This window comes from Leptonychotes weddellii, chromosome 7 (genome assembly GCF_054177405.1).
Source record: "Leptonychotes weddellii isolate Sample4059 chromosome 7, ASM5417740v2, whole genome shotgun sequence".
NCBI lineage: Eukaryota > Metazoa > Chordata > Mammalia > Carnivora > Phocidae > Leptonychotes > Leptonychotes weddellii.
In genome coordinates, this window is record NC_138375.1 from 117,861,565 (window position 1) to 117,884,733 (window position 23,169).

Consider the following 23,169-nt stretch of genomic DNA (forward strand, 5'->3'; position numbering starts at 1 on the left):
AAAAACCAGCAATAAGGGAAAAACAAGATTTTTTTAGATTTATTTATTTTAGAAAGAGGGAGAGAGAGTGAGCAGGGGGAGGGGCAGTGGGAGAGGCAGAGAGAGAGAGAATCTCAAGCAGACTCCCTGCTGGCAGGGCTCAAGCTCATGACCCTGAGATCATGACCTGAGCTGAAATCAAGAGTCGAACTACCCAGGCACCCAGAAAAACATAATATTTTACAGTTATATTCTTCAGAAATATTTCACCTACTCAACCCAGAGATAAACACAGTATAAAAGAACTTTCTACAAACACTAGTGTATTTCCAAATGGAAATATTACAATAGACATGCTACTTTATGAAAGTAACAGAAGAGTAAGGGCTCACATTACAGGAAAAGAAAATTTCCTGAACAAATCAAGTCTAAGGTGGATTTTTTCATCTTAACATCTTCAAAATACACTGCATGTAAAGACATAAAGCCTTATCACTGAAAAAATATGGAGGCTTCTGCTGAATGGTAGAGAGGTTACTCAAGTAGCACCTGGTATTCATTCTTTCCTACCACTCCTCATATATGCCTACCTGTATCTCAGGTGCAGGAAAGCTAAAACAAAATAAAACCAGTAAACTACATTTCCCAGACTTCAAGTTATAGTTTGCATTCAGAATGTAAATCAGGTTCTACTAGTAAGAAGGCCTCTTTAGAGATTTGGAAAGCAGAAGTGAAGGAAAGAAAATGACGAAGCTATCCTTCCACTGCTGATTTAAGTGGTAAGCAATGACAAAACAAAATCAATGTGATTAGAAGCAGTTACAGCAACTTTAGTCACCAGATGCAAGCAAGAAGCAGTCACATCACATATTCAGCATCCCTATGATGGGTCCCCGGTTTTACCTTCCTGACCCTTCAGCTATGGCCTTATATTCTTTTTTTTTTTTTTTTTAAGATTTTATTTATTTATTTGACAGAGAGAGACATAGCGAGAGAGGGAACACAAGCAGGGGGAGCAGGAGAGGGAGAAGCAGGCTTCCCGTGGAGCAGGGAGCCCGATTCGGGGCTCGATCCCAAGACACTTGGGATCAGGACCTGAGCCGAAGGCAGACGCTTAACGACTGAGCCACCCAGGTGCCCCTGGCCTTACATTCTTAAACATATAATCCAGTGATGGTTCTCTGACTCCAATTCTTCCGAACTATCCAATGATTTTTTTTTAAGTATCAAATTCCCTCTATAATATCTTTCTACCTGAAAATCCTACAGTACTGTTTGTATCTTGCAAAGAATGCTCACAGATAGATTATGTTTAAGCTTAAAATGTACATTGCCGGAGTGCCTGGGTGGCTCAGTCAGTTAAGTGCCTGACTCTTGATTTTGGCACAAGTCATGATCTCAAGGGTTGCGAGATCCTGCCCAGGGATTGGCTCTGCGCTCAGCGGGGAGTCTGCTTGACATTCTCTCTCTCTCCCTCCTCTTGCTCAAGTGATATTGACTGCCATAAAAGCACATTTCAGAGTTGATAGCTGACTTTTTTTTAGTCTTTCAACGGTAGCATAAAGTGATTCTCTTAGCAGTAGCCCAAAATGACTTTATTTATAAGACAATTGTTAGGGCAACATACAATACTAACATTCTAACACTGAATGATCTTGGCTGAAAGAACTTATCAGTAATACACAATGGGGAGTCCCCCTCTGCCCCAGCCCCTGCTTGCGCTTCTCTCATAAATAAATCTTTTAAAAAATAAAATAAAATATATCCACACAAAAAGCTGCATATGAATATTCATAGCAGTATTATTCATAATAGCCAAAATATAGAAACCCAAATACCCATTAACTGATGGATAAATGAAATGTGGTATATGCATACAACTAACATTCATCTTCAAGACACAATCAAGTGCTGATACATGCTACAACATAGATGAACCTGAAACATTATGCTAAGTGAAAAAAGCCACTCACAAAAACACATACACTGTATGATCCCATTTATATAAAATGTCCAAAGGAGGCAAATCCAGAGAGACAGAAAACAGATTAGTGGTTGCCGGGAGCTGGGGGAAATGGAGGAATGGGGAATGACTGTTAATTTCTTTTTGAGGTAATGAAAATATTCTAAAATTAGACAGTACTGATGGTTGCACAACACTGACTTATATACTTTAAAAGGTGGATTATGATATGTGAATAACAATTGCGACACCAATCCTGAGGTGCAGAACACACCAACACCAAGCAATTCTCCAGTACCACCTGGGTGTCCTATAATTCAACTCAATCCTGACATACCTAGAGACAGCACCAGATCCCACAGCCAGGCTAAGGGCTCAGTCCTACAAGACTGCCCTGCCCTTCAGAGGCCAATCCTAAGACCAGACTGTCACCTGTGCTTCTAAAGTTCCCATGACTCCCTCCTCAGGTTTGACTAATATGCTAGAGCAGTTTACAGAAATCTGAGAAACATTTCAGTCACGAGATTACCAGTTTATTATGAAAGGATATAATTCTGGAACAGCCAAATGGAAGAGATACACAGGGAAAAAAAGGAAAGGGGTCTGTAGCTTCCTTGCTCTCTGAGCATGCCACTCCCCCCAGCACCTCCGTATGTTCACCACCAGGAAGTTATCCTAACCCATCCTTTGGATTTTTACGAAGGCTTCATTACACAGTTATGACTGATTAAATCACTGGTCACTGGCAATTCAACCTTCAGCCCCTGGCCCCTCTCTAGGTCAGACAGGTGGGACTTAAAAGTTCCAAACCTCTAATCGCAGGGTTGGTTCTCCTGGCAACCAGCGGCCATCTTTATGTGCTTCCCAAAAGTCACCTCCTTAACATAACAAAAGACACCTTTATGGCTCTCTCAGGAAATTCCAAGGGTTTTAGGAGCTCTGCACCAAGAACAGGGAAGACCAAATAGATTATTTCTTATTGTAACTCACAGTATCACATCTATTATCTTGATAAAGCTGCCAAAGGGTAGGAAAAAAAAAAAAAGAGTGAGGATCATTTCCTTAGGATACAGCCTCAGAGACAAAAATACCAGTCTTTGATATATATGTCAAAATGCTTTTGGGAAAAAAAAAGGGGGGGGGGGTTCTACAGATTTATACTCCCTCCAGCAATAAATTTCGTACCTATGTCACTGTACTGAGGTGAATTGGCACCACTTTTTTTTTTTTTTTAAAGATTTTATTTATTTATTCATGAGCGACAGAGAGAGAGAGGCAGAGGGAGAAGCAGGCTCCCAAGGAGCAGAGAGCCCGATGCAGGACTCGATCCCAGGACCCTGGGATCATGACCTGAGCCGAAGGCAGACGCTTAACCATCTGAGCCACCCAGGCGCCCGAACTGGCACCACTTCTTAAATCCTAAATCTGGTAAGAGAAACGTATTGTTATTAAAGTTGAACACTTTTTTCCATATTTTAGTAACTTTCTTCTGCAAAGGGTAAGTTCTTAGGCTTTAAAATAGATATCTCTGGGGCGCCTGCCTGGCTCAGTTGGAAGAGCATGCAACTCTTGATCTCAGGGTTGTGAGCTTGAGCCCCATGTTGGGTGTAGAGATTACTTAAAAATAAAATTAAATAATACATTATATGTTAAAAAAAAAAAAAAAAGATAGTAGGAAGGGGAAAATGAAGGGGGCGAAATTGGAGGCGGAGACGAACCGTGAGAGACTATGGACTCGGAGAAACAAACTGAGGGTTCTAGAGGGGAGGGGGGTGGGGGGATGGGTTAGCCCAGTGATGGGTATTAAGGAGGGCACATACTGAATGGAGCACTGGGTGTTATACGAAAACAGTGAATCATGGACCACTACACCAAAAACTAATGATGTAATGTATGGTGATTAACATAATAAAATTTAAAAAAATTAAATAAATAGACATCTTTATGCACACAACTGTTACACTATAAACCAAGAGATTAGTTACTTTCTTACCATTTTGGCCAGCAATAATGAACTCAGCCTCACTCTGTTCTACTTCAGCTTTTAACTTTAAAACTTTCCTTGAAGTCAAAATACTTTTTAAAATAGTCTCAAGAACCATTCTCCTCCTAAAATAGGCAGATTAAAAGGACACTACAATATGAGTCCACCCGGGGTTACATGAATTTCCAGTTTCCTGACTGCAATTCACTTTCAAGTAAAATGTCCAACTGACTCTGGAGATGTTTTAAAGTAACATGGAGTAGCAAAAAGGAAATGAAATATTAACACTTTCTACAATCCAGGTACTGAGGTGTACCTCATTTAATCCTACCAAGCCTATTAACCTCACTTAATAAAATTAAAATCACCGAGACTGAGGCCTTGGCCACGCAGCAAATATGTGGCAAAGTTATGGATCAAACTAAGGTGTGCCTAATTCCAAAGTCCCTATTCTTTCTGCCACTTAACAATGCTTCCCAAGTCAATGACTCTGAAAATCAGACATTTTGAACACTAGTTCTGCCATTTATTATGTGACTAATTTCTGAGCTTTGTATGTATCCTTTTTATAAAAACAAGGTTTTTATTCACAAAATAAATATAAAAATGCTAAAAATTCACTGTGAAATTGAAGTTTAAAAATACCTATTTCTTAAACAGCAAAATGTACAGAATAATTCTAGACACTTTCCTTGAATTTATATCAATATTTCACTGAACCTTCCAACATTTACAAACATGTGATCACTCGCTGAAAAACATTTTTTTAGGAACTAACTGCCAATCTCCTCTTCACACAAAAATGCATCATTTCTCAACTATAATGCTTTTTATTCTTCTTTACCACATGAGACATGTTTTCAGTATTGTATGCACCATTCAGGAAGTAGCACTACGTTAAGAGAAATGACTACTTCAGCTATTTAAGAAGAGATAAAGAGCACAGGAGCTTGTGAGCAAGCAGTAGTACAATAAAGAAAAAGACAAGGTAAAAAAACAATAAAAACAAGGTAGGAAACCACCTTTCTACTCTACCATAGCTAATGAATATAGCTGTGATAAAGGAAAAGTCATTTAAATTATACAACCCTTAAGGACTCTTGATTAGCTTTTAAAAACTACTTTTAGTCCAAAACAGCTAATTGATAAGATTAGGACTGATTTCCAAAGCATGGAATATACCAATATATATGAGGGATTCTTCCACAAGGATCTGCACATACATGAAAACAAAAATCAACTCAAACATTAATACACGAATTCTTAAACTAAAACTTTTTTTCCAAGAACTCCCTCACTCCTCATTCTGACATATTAAAAAGGGTAGCAATATTTAATGAAATTGTCACAGACTGGATAAAAGCCTTTAATAAAACACATTTTTCTTCTAAAATTATTTTAATATTGGGGCGCCTGGGTGGCTCAGTTGTTAAGCATCTGCCTTCAGCTCAGGTCATGATCCCAGGATCCTGGGATCGAGCCCCACATCGGCCTCCCTGCTTGGCGGGAAGCCTGCTTCTCCCTCTCCCGCTCCCTCTGCTTGTGTTCCTGCTCTTGCTATCTCTCTCTGTTAAATAAATAAAATCTTAAAAATAAGTATGTAAATAAATAAGATTATTTTAATATTAAGGCATCAATAGGACTGGGGAAGACCAAAAAATATGAACTTATCTACAACCCCTTATTTTACCCTAGGGCTATTATTAAAATAAGTCTACTGTACACAAAATCATGTACTGTTTTCCTTAGCTGGTATAACACAATCAAGCTATTGTGCAATGGTAAAAGAGCTCTCAAGAAAAAATTACTGCTCAAGTAATTTTTGAGTCGAGGTGACTTACCACAATTATACTCTCCATAAACACCATTGTTTTTAATCATAACTTTACTTACAGCTTTACCCACTGTCAAACAAAATTTTCACTTTCCAATGAGATTCTTTCAAACTAAAGTAATAAAAGTAATGCTTTTATGATCACAGTATTTGCTAAATTGTGTACTAAGATTTTATTTCGGTTAAAAAAAAAAGAAAAAAGAAAAACCACTTATTCATCGACGTGCCTGGAAGGACACTCAACAAAACATGACCAGTGGTTATTTAGGATGGTAGAATTATGGATGTGTTTTTTTTTTTCTTTAGCTTATTCATATACTCTGATTCTCTGCATCAAACACAACTTTTTTTAATGCTTGTGAATGAGAGAGAGAGAACCTGAGTTAAAGGATAAGAAATATAGGTGCCATATTTTAATTCAGTATCAACAATTCAAATCCACTTATTCAGAGTTAACATAATGCAAATGTCACTCAAGAACTGTCAGTAAATCGACAAAGTTCAATTTCTAAATTAATTTCCTCAAGAAAATTTTAAATCTCCGCAGGTGCCTGTAAGAAAATAATCTGTCTCTTTACAGAATTGGGGGTGGGGGGGAGATAAGGGTGGAAAATGGCACGGTATGTCCAGGTGATCATAGGAGAGACAATAGAGAAAAACAACTAAAGCTGAGAAATAGGACCACATAATTTCATTGATTCAGAGATACGGATTCACAGAAAAAATCAGAGTAGCAGGAAGTAAATGATCAGAGACATCAGGTAAGCACTTAGAGGATAATGGGCAAAAGAAGAAAACAAAAAAGCCAGGAAAAAAAAAAAACTGAACTCAGGTATATTTATGTAAATCATGTAAATCATTCTGAAAAGCAAATTTTAAAATAAAAGGTACCTAATAATTTATGACTCAAATTCAGTCAGCTCTGCTTTCTTCACCAGGAAAAGAACACCTTACCATGGGCGTAGCAACTCAGTAGCAAATCCAAAAACACCTTCAAAGGCATCTCAAGATCTTTTATGCCTGCTTTGGAATGAACTAGTCAAAGTAAGGTGTATAGTTAAGCAATTAATATACAAACACACAAATAACCAGTTTTTACACAATAAAAGAATCTACAAATCATCATCAGATGTGAAGGGAATGCAACTTTGAAAAACAAAAAAGGTACAGCACTGAGGTAAGTCACGGACTGAACTGACATCACAGACCACAATGAAGAAATTATCTTTAAACCAAAATAACTCCGCTAGGTTAAACCATAAGAAAAAATGCTTGTCGATATTCAAGCACTTTTTATCCATAAAACAACAATTTCATATGGTTCCACCCATGGCTGGCTGATAAATATTTAACAACTACCTCTCCGGAAAAAAGGCCCTGATTTATAGCTTTTGCAGATTCCCACGTCATAAACAGTCCTACCATAACCAGTTTCGAGCTGCCAACATGATGTCACTGAACATGGAGCTGGAAAGATGCACAAGATCAGCTCACCAGCTCCAACACACCACTAGTTCTACCCAATACTCTGATCTAAGGATCATCAGAGCAATTTCATACTTTCCTTAAATCAGGCTTTTGCCTGAATATTCCCATTTCCTACTCCCCTAGGTTAGAAGGAATACATCTTTGACACTTTAAGCCATCACTACACTAAAATTCATTCACAATAAAGAATAGATGAGATTACTATTTTTATTCATTCAACACTTTTTTACTAAACACTTATCTAGTGTCATGTAGTGTTCTGAGCATTGTGACAGCAAGGAACAAGAAAAAGGAGTTCCTTGCTCTCATAAGGGTTATTATCTATTTTCGGACACACTTAAATTAAAAACATATTAAAGTCTGACAAATGCTATAAAGAAAGTGTAACAGTGATGGGAGGGTGCTACTTTAAACTGAGTGGCGAGGAAATGAGGTGATATTTAAGCTGAGATCTTCAAGATAGGAGGCCAGCCTTGCAAAGATCTGGGAACCATCATTTCAAACAGAGGAAACAACTAGTATAAAAACCCTAACACAAGAACAAGCAAGGCCTGTTTGAGAAATTAATTTGTGGCTAAAGGCAGTGAGCAAAGGTGAGCCACTCTGAGTGGCTGTCAGGTCCATATTATATCGACAGAGTGTGAGTGAGTTTGTATTTTCTGGGAGAGTACAGTTTGTATTTTATTCTGAGTAAAATGGGAAGAGTAGTTTGATAAATTTGTTAAATGAACAAACGAATGCATACTTTGACAACCCCTTAAGAGATTTGGTTCACAGCCTATTACTTACATTCACTTTTCTCAATATGATCATTTTGATTACTTCACAATCCACCTAGAATATTATGATGTTAAAGCAGGCCACAGTAGGCCTCAGACTACGAATATACCTGAAATAAATTTAGAGGTTTGACTACTTATCAGTTCAGAAATAAGGATTTTTTTAGAAAGAGAGAGAGAAAGAAAACAAGTGCACGCAAGAGAGGGGGGAGAGGGACAATCAGAGAAGGGGGAGAGAATCTTAAACAGACTTCATGCCCAGCGCAGAGCCCACTGCCCAGTACAAAGCCGGATGCAGGGCCAGATCTCACAACCCTGAGATCATGACCTCAGTCGAAACCAAGAGAAGTATGCTTAACTGACTGAGCCACCCAGGTGCCCCAGAAAGAAGGATCTTACTAATCCAAGATGGGTATTTCATACTTGAAATTGTGATATGAATTTGTGCGCGCGCGCGCATGCACACACACACTCACACACACGGGGGGGGGGGGAGGGGGGAGGCAGTGGCAGAGGGAGAAGCAGGCTTCCAGCTGAGCAGGGAGCCCGACAAGGCACTCGATCCCAGAACCCAAGGATCATGACCCAAGCCAAAGGCAGACACTTAACCAATTGAGTCACCCAGGTGCCCCTAAAAGATTTTTTTTTTAATCAACAGGAAATGACACTTATAACTTAGAAAAAAAGAGTTTAAAAATAAATTTTAGGGGCACCTGGCTGGCTCAGTCAGTGGAGCGTGTGACTCTTGGTCTATGGGCTGTGGATTTGAGCCCCACGTTCGGTGTACAGATTGCTTGAAAATAAAATCTCCAAAATTAATTAATTAATTTTTAAAAGGGTTTACAAAATCTTGTCTCAGCATAATGAAATACTGAAAGTGTGCATTATCATTAATTTCCCCGGCACTCCTATTTCCTACCTAAATATTACTTAAATTACAGTTTTAAAAATGCATTTATACATATTCAAGTATTTTTCATTTATGAGCACAAACATGCTTATAAATATTACTCAATAAAATTGTGCACATTAATGTAGCTAGCTGCTAGCTTACCACAGAACTACAGTAAAACTACTTATAGGCCCCGCCTTTTCCAAGGGGGCGGTAAATAGGCAGTGTAATACTGAGAGAACAAAGCATACTAATAAATTTGTGTAAGCTGAAAAGCTCTCTCTAAAGCTATGACACCTCTGTTTGGACTCTCTACAAAAAAATTAAGAAATGCTAAGAACATCGTCCGATAAAGCACTTTCTTGATAACAGCAACTTACTTTAACAAAAGGAGTTTGGCAATAGAAAACCAACCAAGTTTTGGATCCCAATCTCACTTGAACCAATATCCCTGATAAAAGAAAGGTGTAATATAGCCCAACTTCAATAGCCTAAGTCCATGTAAATCACCAACACTCAGAATTCAAGAAAAAGCCCAAAAGAAGTACGGAGCAAGCCAAAAATAGTTTAAGCGTTGTCACCCTACTTCCAAATCAGGCTTTTCTTTTTATTTTGTTTACCTTACCTCCCTGTTCCTTTCCTACCTCCTCTGTCCATAACCATTTCTCCATGTATTTTATTTATTTTTATTTTTTTTTAATGTTTTATTTATTTATTCATGAGAGTCAGAGTGAGAGAGAGGGGGGCAGAGGCAGAGGGAGAAGCAGGCTCCCCACCTAGCAGGGAGCCCGACGTGGGACTCGATCCCAGGACTCCAGGATCATGACCTGAGCCGAAGGCAGACGCTTAACCATCTGAGCCACCGAGGCGCCCTCCCCATGTATTTTCACTTTGCATACACAAAAATTGATTTGAACATACTTTCTCTCCTTGTATCTAAATTTTCTTACTTAATTTTTCCAGGACTACATGGTTCTAAGTGAAATATTTTTAGTCGGGCGCCTGGGTGGCTCAGTCGGTTAAGCGACTGCCTTCGGCTCAGGTCATGATCCCAGGGTCCTGGGATCGAGTCCCACATCGGGCTCTCTACTCTGCGGGGAGCCTGCTTCTCCCTCTCCCACTCCCCTTGCTTGTGTTCCCTCTCTCGCTGTGTCTCTGTCAAATAAATAAATAAAATCTTTAAAAAAAAAATATTTTTAGTCAAAATACTTTTGGTTATACAAACATACACAAAAGCTGTTTTCAAAGACATGAATAACAAGATAAGTGGTCACTCACTGAGCAAATGTAAATGCCCATCATGTGCATGTCTCTGTTCTGAATACTGGATATTCTGCAGTGAATAAAAGAAAGGTCTTTCCCTAAGGACATTAAAGCCAAACTGCTTGGCAGGTTCGAGAATAAACCAAGGAGAAAGTAATAGGACATATCATCAGAGAGGTAAGAGGCACAGATGATGGAGGGCCTTGCAGGCCCTGTTGTATTCTGGCTTTTACTCTAAGGAAAGCCACTGAAGGATTTTGAACATCAAAGTAACATAATTCAACTTGCATTTCAAAAGGATCACCCTGCTACTGTTTTGAGAACAGAAAAGAGCAGAAGCAGCAAAGAGACCAGGAAAGAGACTACTAAAATAAGATAGGCAAGAAATGATGGTTGCTTAGAGAAGAGTGTCAGCAGTGGTCTTATGGTAGACTTTAAGGTATGATACATTATTTTGAATTAGATGTGGGGGTGTGAGAAAGTGAAATCAAGAATGTCTACCAGGTTTCAGCCACAAAAAACTGAAAGATGGGGTGGACACCTAGAAGATGAGGGAGATGGGATAAGAGCAATCATTGGGGTAGGAGAGAAACAAAGATGGAGAGGTCAGTCTTGACTTATGAAATATGAGATATCTAATTAGGAATGTTGACTCAGCAGTTGGGTACACGTGTGGAGGTTAGGAAAGAGACCCAAGCTGAAGATAACATTTTTAGTTTGAAATATATGATAATTCCAGCTAGAGAATAGGATGAGATTACAAAAGACTACATATAAATATAGAAGAGACTTAAACATAGAGCTCTGGGACACTGCCTTATTTTTTAGAAGTTGGGGCTACAAAAAAGAACCAGAAAAAGAAACTAAAAATAAGTAGTAGTGTCCCAGAAGCAAGGGGAGAAAAGGTTTCAAACAGAAGAAAATTATCAACCATGTCAGATGCTGCTGCTGCATCCAAGGGGACTAGGACTGAGAACTGACTAGGGAATGTATCACCAAGGAGCTCACTGGTAAGGTCAACAAGAGTAGAGTGAAAAAGAAAAAAAAAAAAACCTGAATGTAATGGATCCAAAAGAGATAGGAAGGACTGGTGACCACAAATAACGCTTTTAGAAAACGGTAGCTGAAGAAAAATGTGGTGCTGGGGGAGGTTTGTTTGTTTTAAAGATGGGAGATACTTCAGCATATCTCTACCCTGATTAGGAATGATCAAGTAGAAATGGCAAAACGGTGATGACGCAGCTCACTGGCAGGCAGGAGCCCGGGATGAATACTGAGGCAATGCAATATCCTTGACAGGAGAAAGGGACAGAACCAAGGGCAAGAAGAATGGAACCCATGATCACAGCAGAACAGAAAATGCAGAGTGTGGGTATAGATGCGAAAAGAGATGAAAAAGTTTTTTTCTGATTGCTTTCATTTTTAATATACAGGAAGCAAGGTCATCAGCAGAAAATGCAAAGAGGTACTAGAGTTTTAAGGAGAGATGTAAAATAGTCATTTAGGGGAGTGGGAGAGTGATTCAACCAGGGAAATGTACTAAGATTCCAGAACTGGGGCACCTAGCTGACTTAGTCGGTGGAATGTGTGACTCTTAATCTCAGGGTCCTGAGTTGGGAGTGCCACATTGGGTGTAGGGATTACTTTAAAAAAAAAAAAAATTTTTTTTTTAAGATTACAGAACTGTGGGCAGCATGAAGGACCCTCCTAATTTATAGGGAGATGAGGTCAGCATCAGTGTTTGGTTTTTTTCCCTCAAGCCATACTCAAATGCCACGTACAGGCTAGTCTAGATGGGGGGGAGGGGAGGGGGGCAAACTACAGGTGAGTACAGTAAAGAACTGCTATAGAGAACTGAGGGTGTACAAAAGTAAAATTTCTAACAGTGGACCATGGATTCAAAGCATGGATGTGGAAGAAGGAGGGCTTGGGACAGTATAGCAGCAACATTCTATAGGTCCCAGACACAGAAGTACTGTGTAAGTGGGGTAATTAACAGAAAGAGCCGGAAAGGTACAATGTTGAGGTCCTAGTGGAATGCATGAAACTGCGTATTATGAAATAATCTTAGTAAAGGGCAGGTCTGGTTAAAAAGTTATAGAACTACTATGAAGACTAAAGCAAAACCTCTCCTTGGGCATAGTGAGCCTGCAGATGAGGGAAACTGGAAGATGAAGGGGCAGTAACAGAAGAACTGTATCACAAGAATTGTAGCTGGAAGGTTCCCAGACATGGAATCCCCAAGAATACCATTTCCAGCACTTCTGGAGAAAGTCCACTTTGAACAACCTGCCCGATTCAGAAGGCACCAGTGCCCAGAGCACAACAGGATGAGCCACATTAAAATCACATCTTTCCCCCCACTTCTCTTTCCCCACTGAGCTGGACCCTGGACAGGTGAATGGACAGCACAGTCAAGAGAAGCTGGTAAAATAAAAGACACCTACTAGGACTCTTGCTCCAAAGCAGACTTCTGGGCTCAAGAAGTTCTGAGCCACAGAGAGAAGTTTTAAATTGTGTAACAGTTTTAACACTGAATATTATACTGAACTGTACCTTCCAATGACTAAAGTAACACTATCATTGACAAGTAAGCACAAGAATTTTTATTACCTAAAACTAACTAGAAAAGGTACCTGACCTTCCTAAAAGCTCATCCAGAGGCCGGGAAAGACTTAATCTATAGGGACAGTTTGAAGGTATAGGGAGAGAGTTGTTCTCTCCTTAAGCTTTATCAAGTCCCATCCACTGCACATACCAGTTCCACAAATACCCATGGGTTCTCACCATACATAAGTGCAAAATATACACAATGCTGAATATACAAAAAATTCATTTTTGCTTTATTAATCAAAAAGTGGAAGTATATTATTAAGCTACATGGAACAAAATGATTTTATGTTTTACTAACAGATGCTTACAATAATCCAAAGGTTTAACAAGAAATCTTAGCATGAATTTCTAATTGGGTAAGAAATAAAATGAAAATATCAGTGCTCATCATTTAGTCAATTTCAAAGATATCTAAATTTAACATGGAGTTATCTAATGCTTTCTAGGAAAAAGAGGGAGTTTGTTTTACTGTAATCCATTTTGACTAAAATACAATTGCAGGTATTTTATGGTGTCATGATAAAGACAACTTATTACGAAGTCTTTTGGCTTTCAGTTCAGAAACTCCCTTTGGATGGATTCCCATAACTCGTTCAGCTAAATCCTGCTCTGTTCATTGTTTGTTTGTATTACAGAAAAGTTCCAGTATTCTTAAGCTTTGAAGTGAGGTAGCAGGATGCATACAGTTAATTATTAATAAGCTAAATTTCAAGTTTTTCCACATGGTATGAAAAAAAAATCAGGATAAATTCCCTCACATAACTAGTAAGTAAGAATTAAGGATAAGCACACATTTCACTCAGTTCTTCTCAAGAATGCACAGGGAACCCATAATATTCCTCTCAAAAATATTACTAACATTTTTCAATAAAATGTTAAAATATTTCATGAGAACTGAGATTAAGAACACTATAACAGATGAAAACCAATATGCATTTCCAGTTGTGAGAAAAAAAACTTACAAAGCGTTAACAAAAGTACCCCAGACTCATCCTAAAGCAGATGAAAACCTAAACACTTTCAAAAAGTGACACCTGGGATGTAAAAAATGTAATAGCAACCTGTCCTAGAGAATGTGAGAAATTACTTACAAAGCACTTTGGAAATGTTTTTATACAAATGCTAATTGATACTAACAATCTATACAAAAATGAGCACAGCTGCAATGCTTTTTTATGGACATCATTCTTAATCACTTTATTAATTACATCTAAAGGAAACACTTTGTAAAGCATTCTGAGGGGTCTTAAAAAAAAAAATGAACAAACTCCCTACTCCCATCCTGTCACACACACACATACCCTAAGGATGAAAGCATCAACATTTCAAATACTCCAACAATTATAAAATGGGATGATCCTGGAATTTATTTAGACTCAAAACATTATAAACTATTCTGAGATAGAAATAATACTTTGAAAATACAATATTTTTTAAGGTACAAAACCCTATTTTTTTTTTTAAGATTTTATTTATCTAGGGGCGCCTGGGTGGCTCAGTCGTTAAGCGTCTGCCTTCGCTCAGGTGTCGATCCTAGAGCCCCAGGATCAAGACCCACATCGGGCTCCCTGCTCAGTGGGAAGCAGGCTTCTCCCTCTCCCACTCCCCCTGCTTGTGTTCCCTCCCTCGCTGTATCTCTCTCTGTCAAATCAATAAATAAAATCTTTAAAATACTTTATTTATTTGACAGACAGCAAGAGAGCACAAGCAGTGGTAGTAGCAGAGCGGGAGGGAGAAGCAGGCTCCCCGCTGAGCAGGGAGCTGGATCCCAGGAGGGGCTCGATCCCCGGACCCTGAGATCACAACCTGGGCCGAAGGCAGCCGCTTAACCGACTGAACCACCCAGGTGCCCCATGGGTTCTTATTTCTTGAAAAAATTTTAATATGCCTCAATACTGTTGACTGTCATGAACTCTGATGATGAAGCTTGTATCCAAATACAATACACCAAGCATTTTTTATTCAACATATCACAGCTTGCTTACACTTCTTAAACATCACTTTATCACCTACTACGAGGTTTCTCATCAGCACCAGACTATCAACAGTATGTTGTCGGGGTGCCTGGGTGGCTCAGTCGGTTAAGCATCTGCCTTCAGCTCGGGTCATAATCCCCAGGTTCTGGGATGGAGCCCCACATCAGGCTCCTTGCTCAGCGAGGAGCCTGCTTCTCCTTCTCCCTCTCCCTGCTGCTCCCCCTCCTTGTACTCTGTCAAATAAAATCTTAAAAAAAAAAAAGTGTATTGTCAAAGTAACTCTTCCCACAAAAAACATACGTTAAAAAAAACAAACAACGAAAAATACAACTCTCTACCACTAAAATTTAAGGGATTACTTTCCATATTACTCCCAGGCACAACCACAAAAAGCGAGCAGCCAACCTAAAAATCTTTGAAAGTTCTATCTGAAAGTACATTATCTTCAATAATGTATAAGGTGTTAACAAGTCAAAAGGTCCACCTAAACTGAAATGCCATCTATGAAAAAATTCTTAATCTACATTATTTTGTAATGATCAAAAAAATGACACTGGAACACATCAATATGGCCTCCTGATGAGACCAAACAAAATAAGCACTTTTTAAAAAAATCCTGTGTATATAAGACAAAAGCAGGCAATGCAACCTTATGTTCAGAATAAATACTACAAACAGTATTCTCCTTTTAGTAAGCAGTTCCATCACACTTGCGATACTAGCAGGAAGGTCCAAATATGGAAGCACAAATTATTACTACTCCTTCCCTTTTCAGCATGATCAAGTCAATACTGTATTTATCTGTAAACAGTGACTAAAAGATCAAAATAAAGCTTCCAAATAGGTGCTTTATTTAAAACATTTCTTGTAGAAAAGTAATCCACTGTTTCTCCTTGGAGATTCTGAAAAATAGAAAATGTCGTATAGCAAAGATTATTTACAGAAAACAACCAGAAGTGCATTACTTTTCAATAAATACACTGTACCAAAATCATCCAGTATGGAAGGAGGAAAAAAAAGTTGGTTAAACCTCTTCCTCCCTTCATTTTAAAATGTAGATTGATTTTATTAAACTGACAATAAGAAAATGTAACCTAATAATCTCAGCCCTATGAAGTTACTTATTAACCTTTAAGTAGACTTAGGGATCTATACTTCCTGCACTCCACCTGCCAGCTTCCCTTGTAAGTAGTCAGTAGGGGTGTAAGTCGGTCCTTACTTGCAACATCGATAATGAGGAAGGAACTTCACGCTCAGGTTAAAGCTGTAATTGTGGGGTTTTTTTGCTTCTAGAAACGTTACCAACACAGGTGCCACTACCTAATGGCTGCTCCATGAATACCGGTTGAATAAATGGTAGGGTTTAATTAGTGCAACATTAGTTTTCTTTTCCCCCTAACTTTAGAGAGCCTCTGGCTCAAAAAGCAACTGAAGACCATGCCACCACGGCCCGCCAAAAGCACATAAACTATTTATTCATAATGAAATAGACTTTGGGCGTCTCAAAAGAACAAAATACAATCCAAACACCTCTTCTTTAATTTCTCTTTCTTTCGAAAGAAAAGCAGAAATAACACTTATCTTTTAACACTTATTTTTAAACAGAAAATGTCAACCAACTTTTCCTCAAAATGAAAAATTTCACATTTCAACTACATATTCTACACTTGTAACACCGATAATAACTGATCATCAACACTATCTATATGGTGGGTAAAAACAAAAAAGCAGCATATAAACAAAAACTGCATGCGGTTTGCCAACGTTCTTTTCCTTGAGTCAAGAGGGTATGTGCCTAAATTTTACTAGCTGTGAAATCAGTTTTCATGTTTCAAGATTCGTTCATTCAAATATTTTACTGAGCACCTACTATAAGCCAGACTCTTTAAAACAAAATATGTCAATTCTGTAAACTGAACATCAGCACCAAATTCCCCTACAAAAGTTTATCATTTGAAATAACAGCAAATAAGGAGAAATTCCAATGTTTCCAGTACACATCAAGTCAGCCCATCGGGGCTTTTCAGCTATAAATGCGGCATCAGCGAGCCTCTACCTACCACACCGTTACCAAAAATCACAACTGAAGCGGCAAAGGAAAGACAACCTGTAAGAGTAACACGAGCTCCTCCGAGTAGGTGGTCAGGCAGGGCTTTCTCTCCGGGGCCCAAAGAGAAGCGCCGCGAGACCCGCGGGCGGAACGCGCAGCACGCCTCAGGCAAGAGTCGGGGCTCCGGAGACTGGGGTTCCCGCCCCACCCCCAAACTCTCACCTGGAAGACCCCGGCCCTCCCCACCCGCCCTTCGCGCCTCCCCTCCCGACTCCCAGACCTGCAAAGTTGGGGGGAGGGGGTCTTTTCATTTCCATTTTACATCAGGCTGGCGGTTGGCTCCCTCAGCCGCCCGCCTGTCGTCAATTTTGAACTGAGCATGTAACCATTTCTCAGAAGGAATGGAAGAAAAACCAAAGGCAGGGTCCGCAGGAAGACCTCGCCCAGACCTGAAAATGGAGCCGCAGGCTCAGCCCACAGCCCGCAGCGCGCGGGGGGCAGGGCCGGGCCGCGCTCCCCACCGCGCCCTCGGCGGCGGGGGTTCGAGGCTGCGGGCCCCCGCCCAGGAGGCCACGAGGGCGAGGTGTGGGGGCCGGCGCGCGACCCGGGCCGGCGGGACACTCACCGTCGCCTTTGTCTCGACCGCGGGCTCCAGCCGCAGCCGCTCTCGGTGCCGGCTCCGCGGCTCCTGCCACCCCCACGCCCGCAGCTGCGCTCCCCGGCGCGCTCGCCGCTTCCTGGCCCCTCCCTCCCCGCCCAGGCTCGCGCGCGGGCGGAGCGAGAGGCGGCGCGCGCCCGGAGAGCCGCGGGAGGACAGCGCCGCCGCGCAGCTGCCGCCGCGCCGGCCCCACCCCCTGCCCCGCCGGGGCGTTGGACTCAGCCCGCGACCCCCGCAACACGCAGCGCCGTGCAGCTGCGCGGGCTAGGAAGCCCCCTCCTAAGGGAGAGGAGGGCCGCGAGCCGGGGTTGGAGCCCGCGCGGGAAAGGACGCGCCGGAAGATGGCGACCAGGGCTGGGTGGGAGCGCACGAGAGCCCCTCCTCGCCCTCCGCCCGGCGGCTGGCAACGGCGGCTCGCGCCCCTTCCCCGGACCGCGCGGAGGGGCGGTGCCTGCGCTCCAAGTGGGACCGCTGACGCTCCCGGGCTGGCCAGGCTAGGCGCTGAGACCTGGCACCACTTGTCGGTTGGAAACGGTGGAGAGAAAGATGCCCTGAAATCGTCGGACCACCGCTTTTTATTAATGTAAACGTCAGAATCATTGAATCTGTCATAACCAACTGGCTTTTATGGCCTAGAAGTTCCACCTGACATTTGAAAAGCGTGAAATTACTTGTCTCCTGGATCTCTGAATCTTCTTTCGCTGTATGTTTTATATATCCCAGAAATCAGAAATACCTAAGAGTCCCCATCCAGCAATCAACCTTCCACCAAATGCCTACATTAAGTTTTCAGGCCTACAACACTTAGAATATGATGTAGTAATATATACGTCTTCTTCATCTGGATTGATTATATTTAGTACAATACTAGTTTTCTTTTTCCCCTAAGTTTCTAATTCTCACTTGCTCAAAAAGCAGTTCAAGACCTAGCCAGGTCCTTCTAGCTAGTTGCTCAGAACAAATATTTTGTGGAGTCCTTGGCTCCCTTTCTTCTCTGATCTTCACCTCCAAGCTGTCAGGCAAGACTGTTGTACTCTCAGAGTAAATCAGAATCAGACCAATCAGTGCATTACTTCCGTCTTCTGACTTGGATCGTATTTCACTGGCCTGCTAAATGGTCTCTCTGCCCACCATTAACTCACTCTATTGTCAGAGCAACAAACAGAACACTGTCTTACAAGAAAAGTCGGCTCCGGTCTCATCTGGCCCAAATCCTCCAGCAGCTCCCTATTTCATTGTCTGTAAAAGCTAAGGTCTTTATGGTGACCTACGAACCCTTGGTTTTGCCTGTTCCCTTCACCTGTCTCACTCCAGCTCCAACTACCCTTTGTTGCTTGAATATTCCAGACTACTACTTAGGGCCTTTGAAGTGTCGCTCCTTTCCCAGGAACATTCTCCCTCAATGTCCACTTTCCCTCTTCTAACTCCTTTCTCAAATCTCACCCTAACAGTGATGCTTAGACTGACCACACTATTTAAAATTGCAACTACCCCAACCCCAACTCTCATTCCTTCCTAACCTGCTTTTTTATTTCCATGACACTTTAAACCTTGCAACAATCTTTATAATTTATTTATTTTGTATGTTTATCTCTTAATGCCTGTCTTCCCCAATATAAGATGGAATTTTGTCTGTTTTGTTCAGCTGATGTACCCTGGCACCTAGAGTAAATGAAAAATATGTTTAAATCCCCTGAGATGATAAAAAGTGCAAAGAAAAAAAAAGACCAATTTTTTTATTTTAAATTTGCTCTTTGTCCCAATTTCTATTAGTTAACCATAGATCCTTATCTACATTATAATAAAAGCATTTTAATTTTCTAGTTATTCTGAGTACAGTGAAAACTTGACATTTAATGCAGTTTTTCTGACCAGTGATATCCTGGTATCCTAGTTCAAAAAAATAGGAATAACATAATAAACTAGAGGAAGATTTCTGGCCTGAAATTCAAAGGCATATTAATTCTAAAAATTTTCTAGGACAAAAAAAACAGGAAGTTCCTACAACTGCATGTGAATCTATAATTACCTCAAAACTAAAAGAAACATGGGATGCTAAAAAAAAAAAAAAGCCCAGAAAATTCCTGAACTTAATATGTCTGGTATGTTTGTAACCCTTCCTTTTTTTTTTTTTTTTTTAAAGATTTTATTTATTTATTTGACAGAGAGAGACACAGAGAGAGAGGGAACACAAGTAGGGGGAGTGGGAGAGGGAGAAGTAGGCTTCCCGCGGAGCAGGGAGCCCGATGTGGGGCTCGATCCCAGGACCCTGGGATCATGACCTGAGCCGAAGGCAGACGCTTAACTGACTGAGCCACCCAGGCGCCCCAACCCTTCCTTTGAATTGCTAACATAGTCATTTTGTGTGAATGCCTTAAAAGTAGCATTTCCTATCATTTATTCATAAGGGTTAACGTTCATTACATAAACATTTGTTTTCAGGTTTCCCATAGGTTTATAACACATCATATGCAACTGAATACCCTGATAATATCTAATTTCAGTTGCTACAGCTATTCATACACTTCTCTTGTCAATAGAAAAAAAAATCAATTAAGAATACAATTCTTGAAGGATACCTTTTGTATGAAAGTCTGTGTGTATAATTATTTGCTCAGTATCACATTTATAGCATAGTTTCTTTACATATTTTATTTATCCTTTATGATTTAAAACAGTTTAAGGCTACAGATTATTCTTACAATTTAGATTATTTTTTATAAAATTAGACTACTTTTGTTTAAGAACCACTGATAATGTGTTTCATCAATGTCAAAACATGGTTTGTAATTATGATAATACCAAATAATAATTTTTCTGGAGTTAATATAATGATGCTTTAATGATGACTATCATTAAAATTGTTTCCAAGTACAATCTTGTCAAAAGGACAAGGTAGAAAATAGACACTGTTTATAACTTATTCACATAATGTACACTGAAAATGCTGCTAAAAGTAAACCCAACTGTTGTAGTACAAAGGTTTTTTGTATTACAAACTGCTTTGCACACTTACTAGTTCGTAAGCAAGAAAATGATCTCAACAAAACTAGCGGTATATTTGTGTCATAACAAATGGAGATGTTAACACCAAGAACAATAGCAAGAATGTCTTTGTCTGTCACTACTCATGACCTCACATCGCCGCCACATTGATCTGATTCTTCAATCTTTACTTAGTTAAATACATTTTCCTTTAAACATGTAAAAGCACATGAATTTTTCCTAGAAGTATGATATTAATATTTTAAAATTACTTTCCAAAATTTAGTACTAGTTACTGCTCACATATAGGAGAGATGGTGTATGGCGTGAGAGTCTGGGGTTCAAACTCTGCTACATAATTAGCTGGGTGACCCTGAGCAAGATTCTTAATCTTTCTAAACGTATCTTTTCTTCTAATTTAATGAGACCATAATAATGCTTACCTCCAAGAATTGTTGTGAGAAATCCATGAGAGAACTCACCAAAGTTCTTAGCCCTGGGCCTGGCACATGCTAAGTTCTGGTAAATGCTAGCTACTATCATTACACAAGCATATAATTAAGCTCATTACCCTATATTTTTATACTGAGAAAATGGCTCATAATAGGACCCAAATGGGATGGTTTGAGTTCTACATCTAGATAGTATAATATGCAATTAAATGAACATTTTTAAAGAGGCACTAACATTTCTTCTACCACCACCAGTGGTAGGCATAGTTCTAGATAACAAGGAAGCTAAAAGAAATAAGGCCCAGACCTAGAATAGCTTTATAGTTGAACAACAAGAGACATACAGTTAGCAAATAACTACTTTCAAAGTAGTATGAGCATACTTCCTGGTTTGTCAGGGACACCTCTTATCCTGGCTTAATAGTTTTTTGTGCCCACTTTCATTCTCAATGTGTCCAGGTTTAGACAATAAATTATGTGGTCACCCCTAAGTAGATGTATGGCTTGCTCAGAATATAGAAAAGGAACCATCAGTTCTATGTAAAGCTATAGAGACTTACATTGCTCCTTGAAAAGAACAGTTAAATTGCCAAGTGGACCAAAAAGAAGGAGCAAAAGAAGGACCAAAAGAAAGGCAAAGGGAAGATTTCATTTTTATTATTCCAAGTCAAAACCAGAAAGTGTTTGTATACTTGTTAATAGACTTAGTAAATTCCCTTGACCAAAATGTTAAATGAATTAGTTAGGTGATTTCGTACTTTTCCCTAAAGATATAACAGCAACACCCCAAGACACAAACAATATAACACATATTCATTTATTTATACAATAAATATCTATTGAGCATCTATTATGTACACATATGTCTGTCTTGGATGATAGAAGATACAAAAAAATTTTATAAGCAGCATAATATCTAATGGCAAACACCAAATACCTTAGCTAGTAGTCAACATGATAAAGAGACACAGAGCACATGAAGTGTGATTTGGAGAGAGAAAAATCAGGAAACACCTGGAACTGATTGAGAAAGTAGAAAATGGCCAGTTCAAAGGAGTATCATAATCCATGGCCCTTTCTGTGATGGAAGCAGTCAAAGGTAGAAGAACCTAAGTCAAACTTCACTTCACACTTTTACCCAGAGCTGCCCCTTGCTGTTCATCAAACCACAAATATTCATTGAATGCCTGCTGTTTGCCAGGTAGCATACCAAGTGCTGTGGGAAAAACTTAGTATAAAGCATGGTCTTTGTCCTTAATGAAATGTCACACAGCAACATTTGAATAATTAGACACAGTAGCCTTATGAATGCAATGGAGGGGATCACTGAGGTCTGTATTGTCAGACAAGGTCTCTTAGAGGGAAAGGAATTTGAGGTGGGTCTCTGGGAAAAAGGGAGTAGATCAGTGTTTTCTAACTGTTTATTGCATACTGTAGACCAGAAGTCTTACTTCTAACATAAACAATCAACTAACACATATTTTTTTTGTTTTTTAGAAAGAGAGAGCGTGAACAGGGGAGGGAGGGGCAGAGGGAGAGAGAGAATCTTAAGGATGCCCCACGCCCAGTGTGGAGCCCAACGCCGGGCTTGACCTCACAAGCCTAAGATCATGACCTGAGCTAAAATCAAGAGTCAGAAGCTTAACCAACTGAACCACCTAGGCGTCCCATATAACACATATTTTGTATGTCACATGTATTTATATTGTATTCTTACCATAAAATAAGCTAAAGAAAAGAAAATGTTATTAAGAAAATCCTAAGGAAGAAAAAAAATCCTAAGGAAGAAAAAATACATTTATAGTACTGTGCTATATTTATCGAAAACAATCCGTCTATAAGTGGACCCACATAGTTCAAACTCATGATGTTCAAGGATTAACAGTAATTGCAATATAGCCCCTCAGCTCAAAACAAAAACCAAAAATCAAAAAATGAAACAAAACAAAACAAAAATAAAACCAACACCACCAACAACAAAAGCATTAGGAATTGTAATAAAAATGCCCCTGGTGACAACTAGAGAAGAAGAAAGGAGCCTTTTGAGAATCATTCTGCTATGTCAGCTTAGAGACTACCAGTGACTAAGAATTCCCTTTTCTTTTTTCTTTTTTTTTTCTTACCTATATACGGCAGGTAATTCAGATTTTCCACATATGATAGTGAGAAAAGTTTCCTTGATACATTTGTTAAAATTAAAAAGGAATAAGCTATAAGAAACCTCTCAAGTAAACAATAGTAGCAATAAAGAGA

General features: G+C 39.6%; 1 protein-coding gene across 8 annotated transcripts in view; it reads right to left on the reverse strand.

The window, feature by feature from the left end:
• Positions 1 to 23,169, reverse strand: part of CDC42SE2 (CDC42 small effector 2) — a 163,300-nt gene that overhangs the window by 94,836 nt on the left and 45,295 nt on the right. For 5 of the 8 annotated variants that reach the window (XM_081827125.1, XM_081827126.1, XM_081827118.1 and 2 more), the window contains exon 1: positions 17,447 to 17,571. The exons of 1 other annotated variant lie outside the window; for it this stretch is intronic. The gene's annotated coding sequence lies outside the window, so the exon portion shown is untranslated. Of the gene's footprint in view, positions 1 to 17,101; positions 17,124 to 17,446; positions 17,572 to 23,169 lie in introns of those variants that run through there. 2 more of the 8 variants (XM_081827124.1, XM_081827121.1) reach the window with 2 other exon arrangements.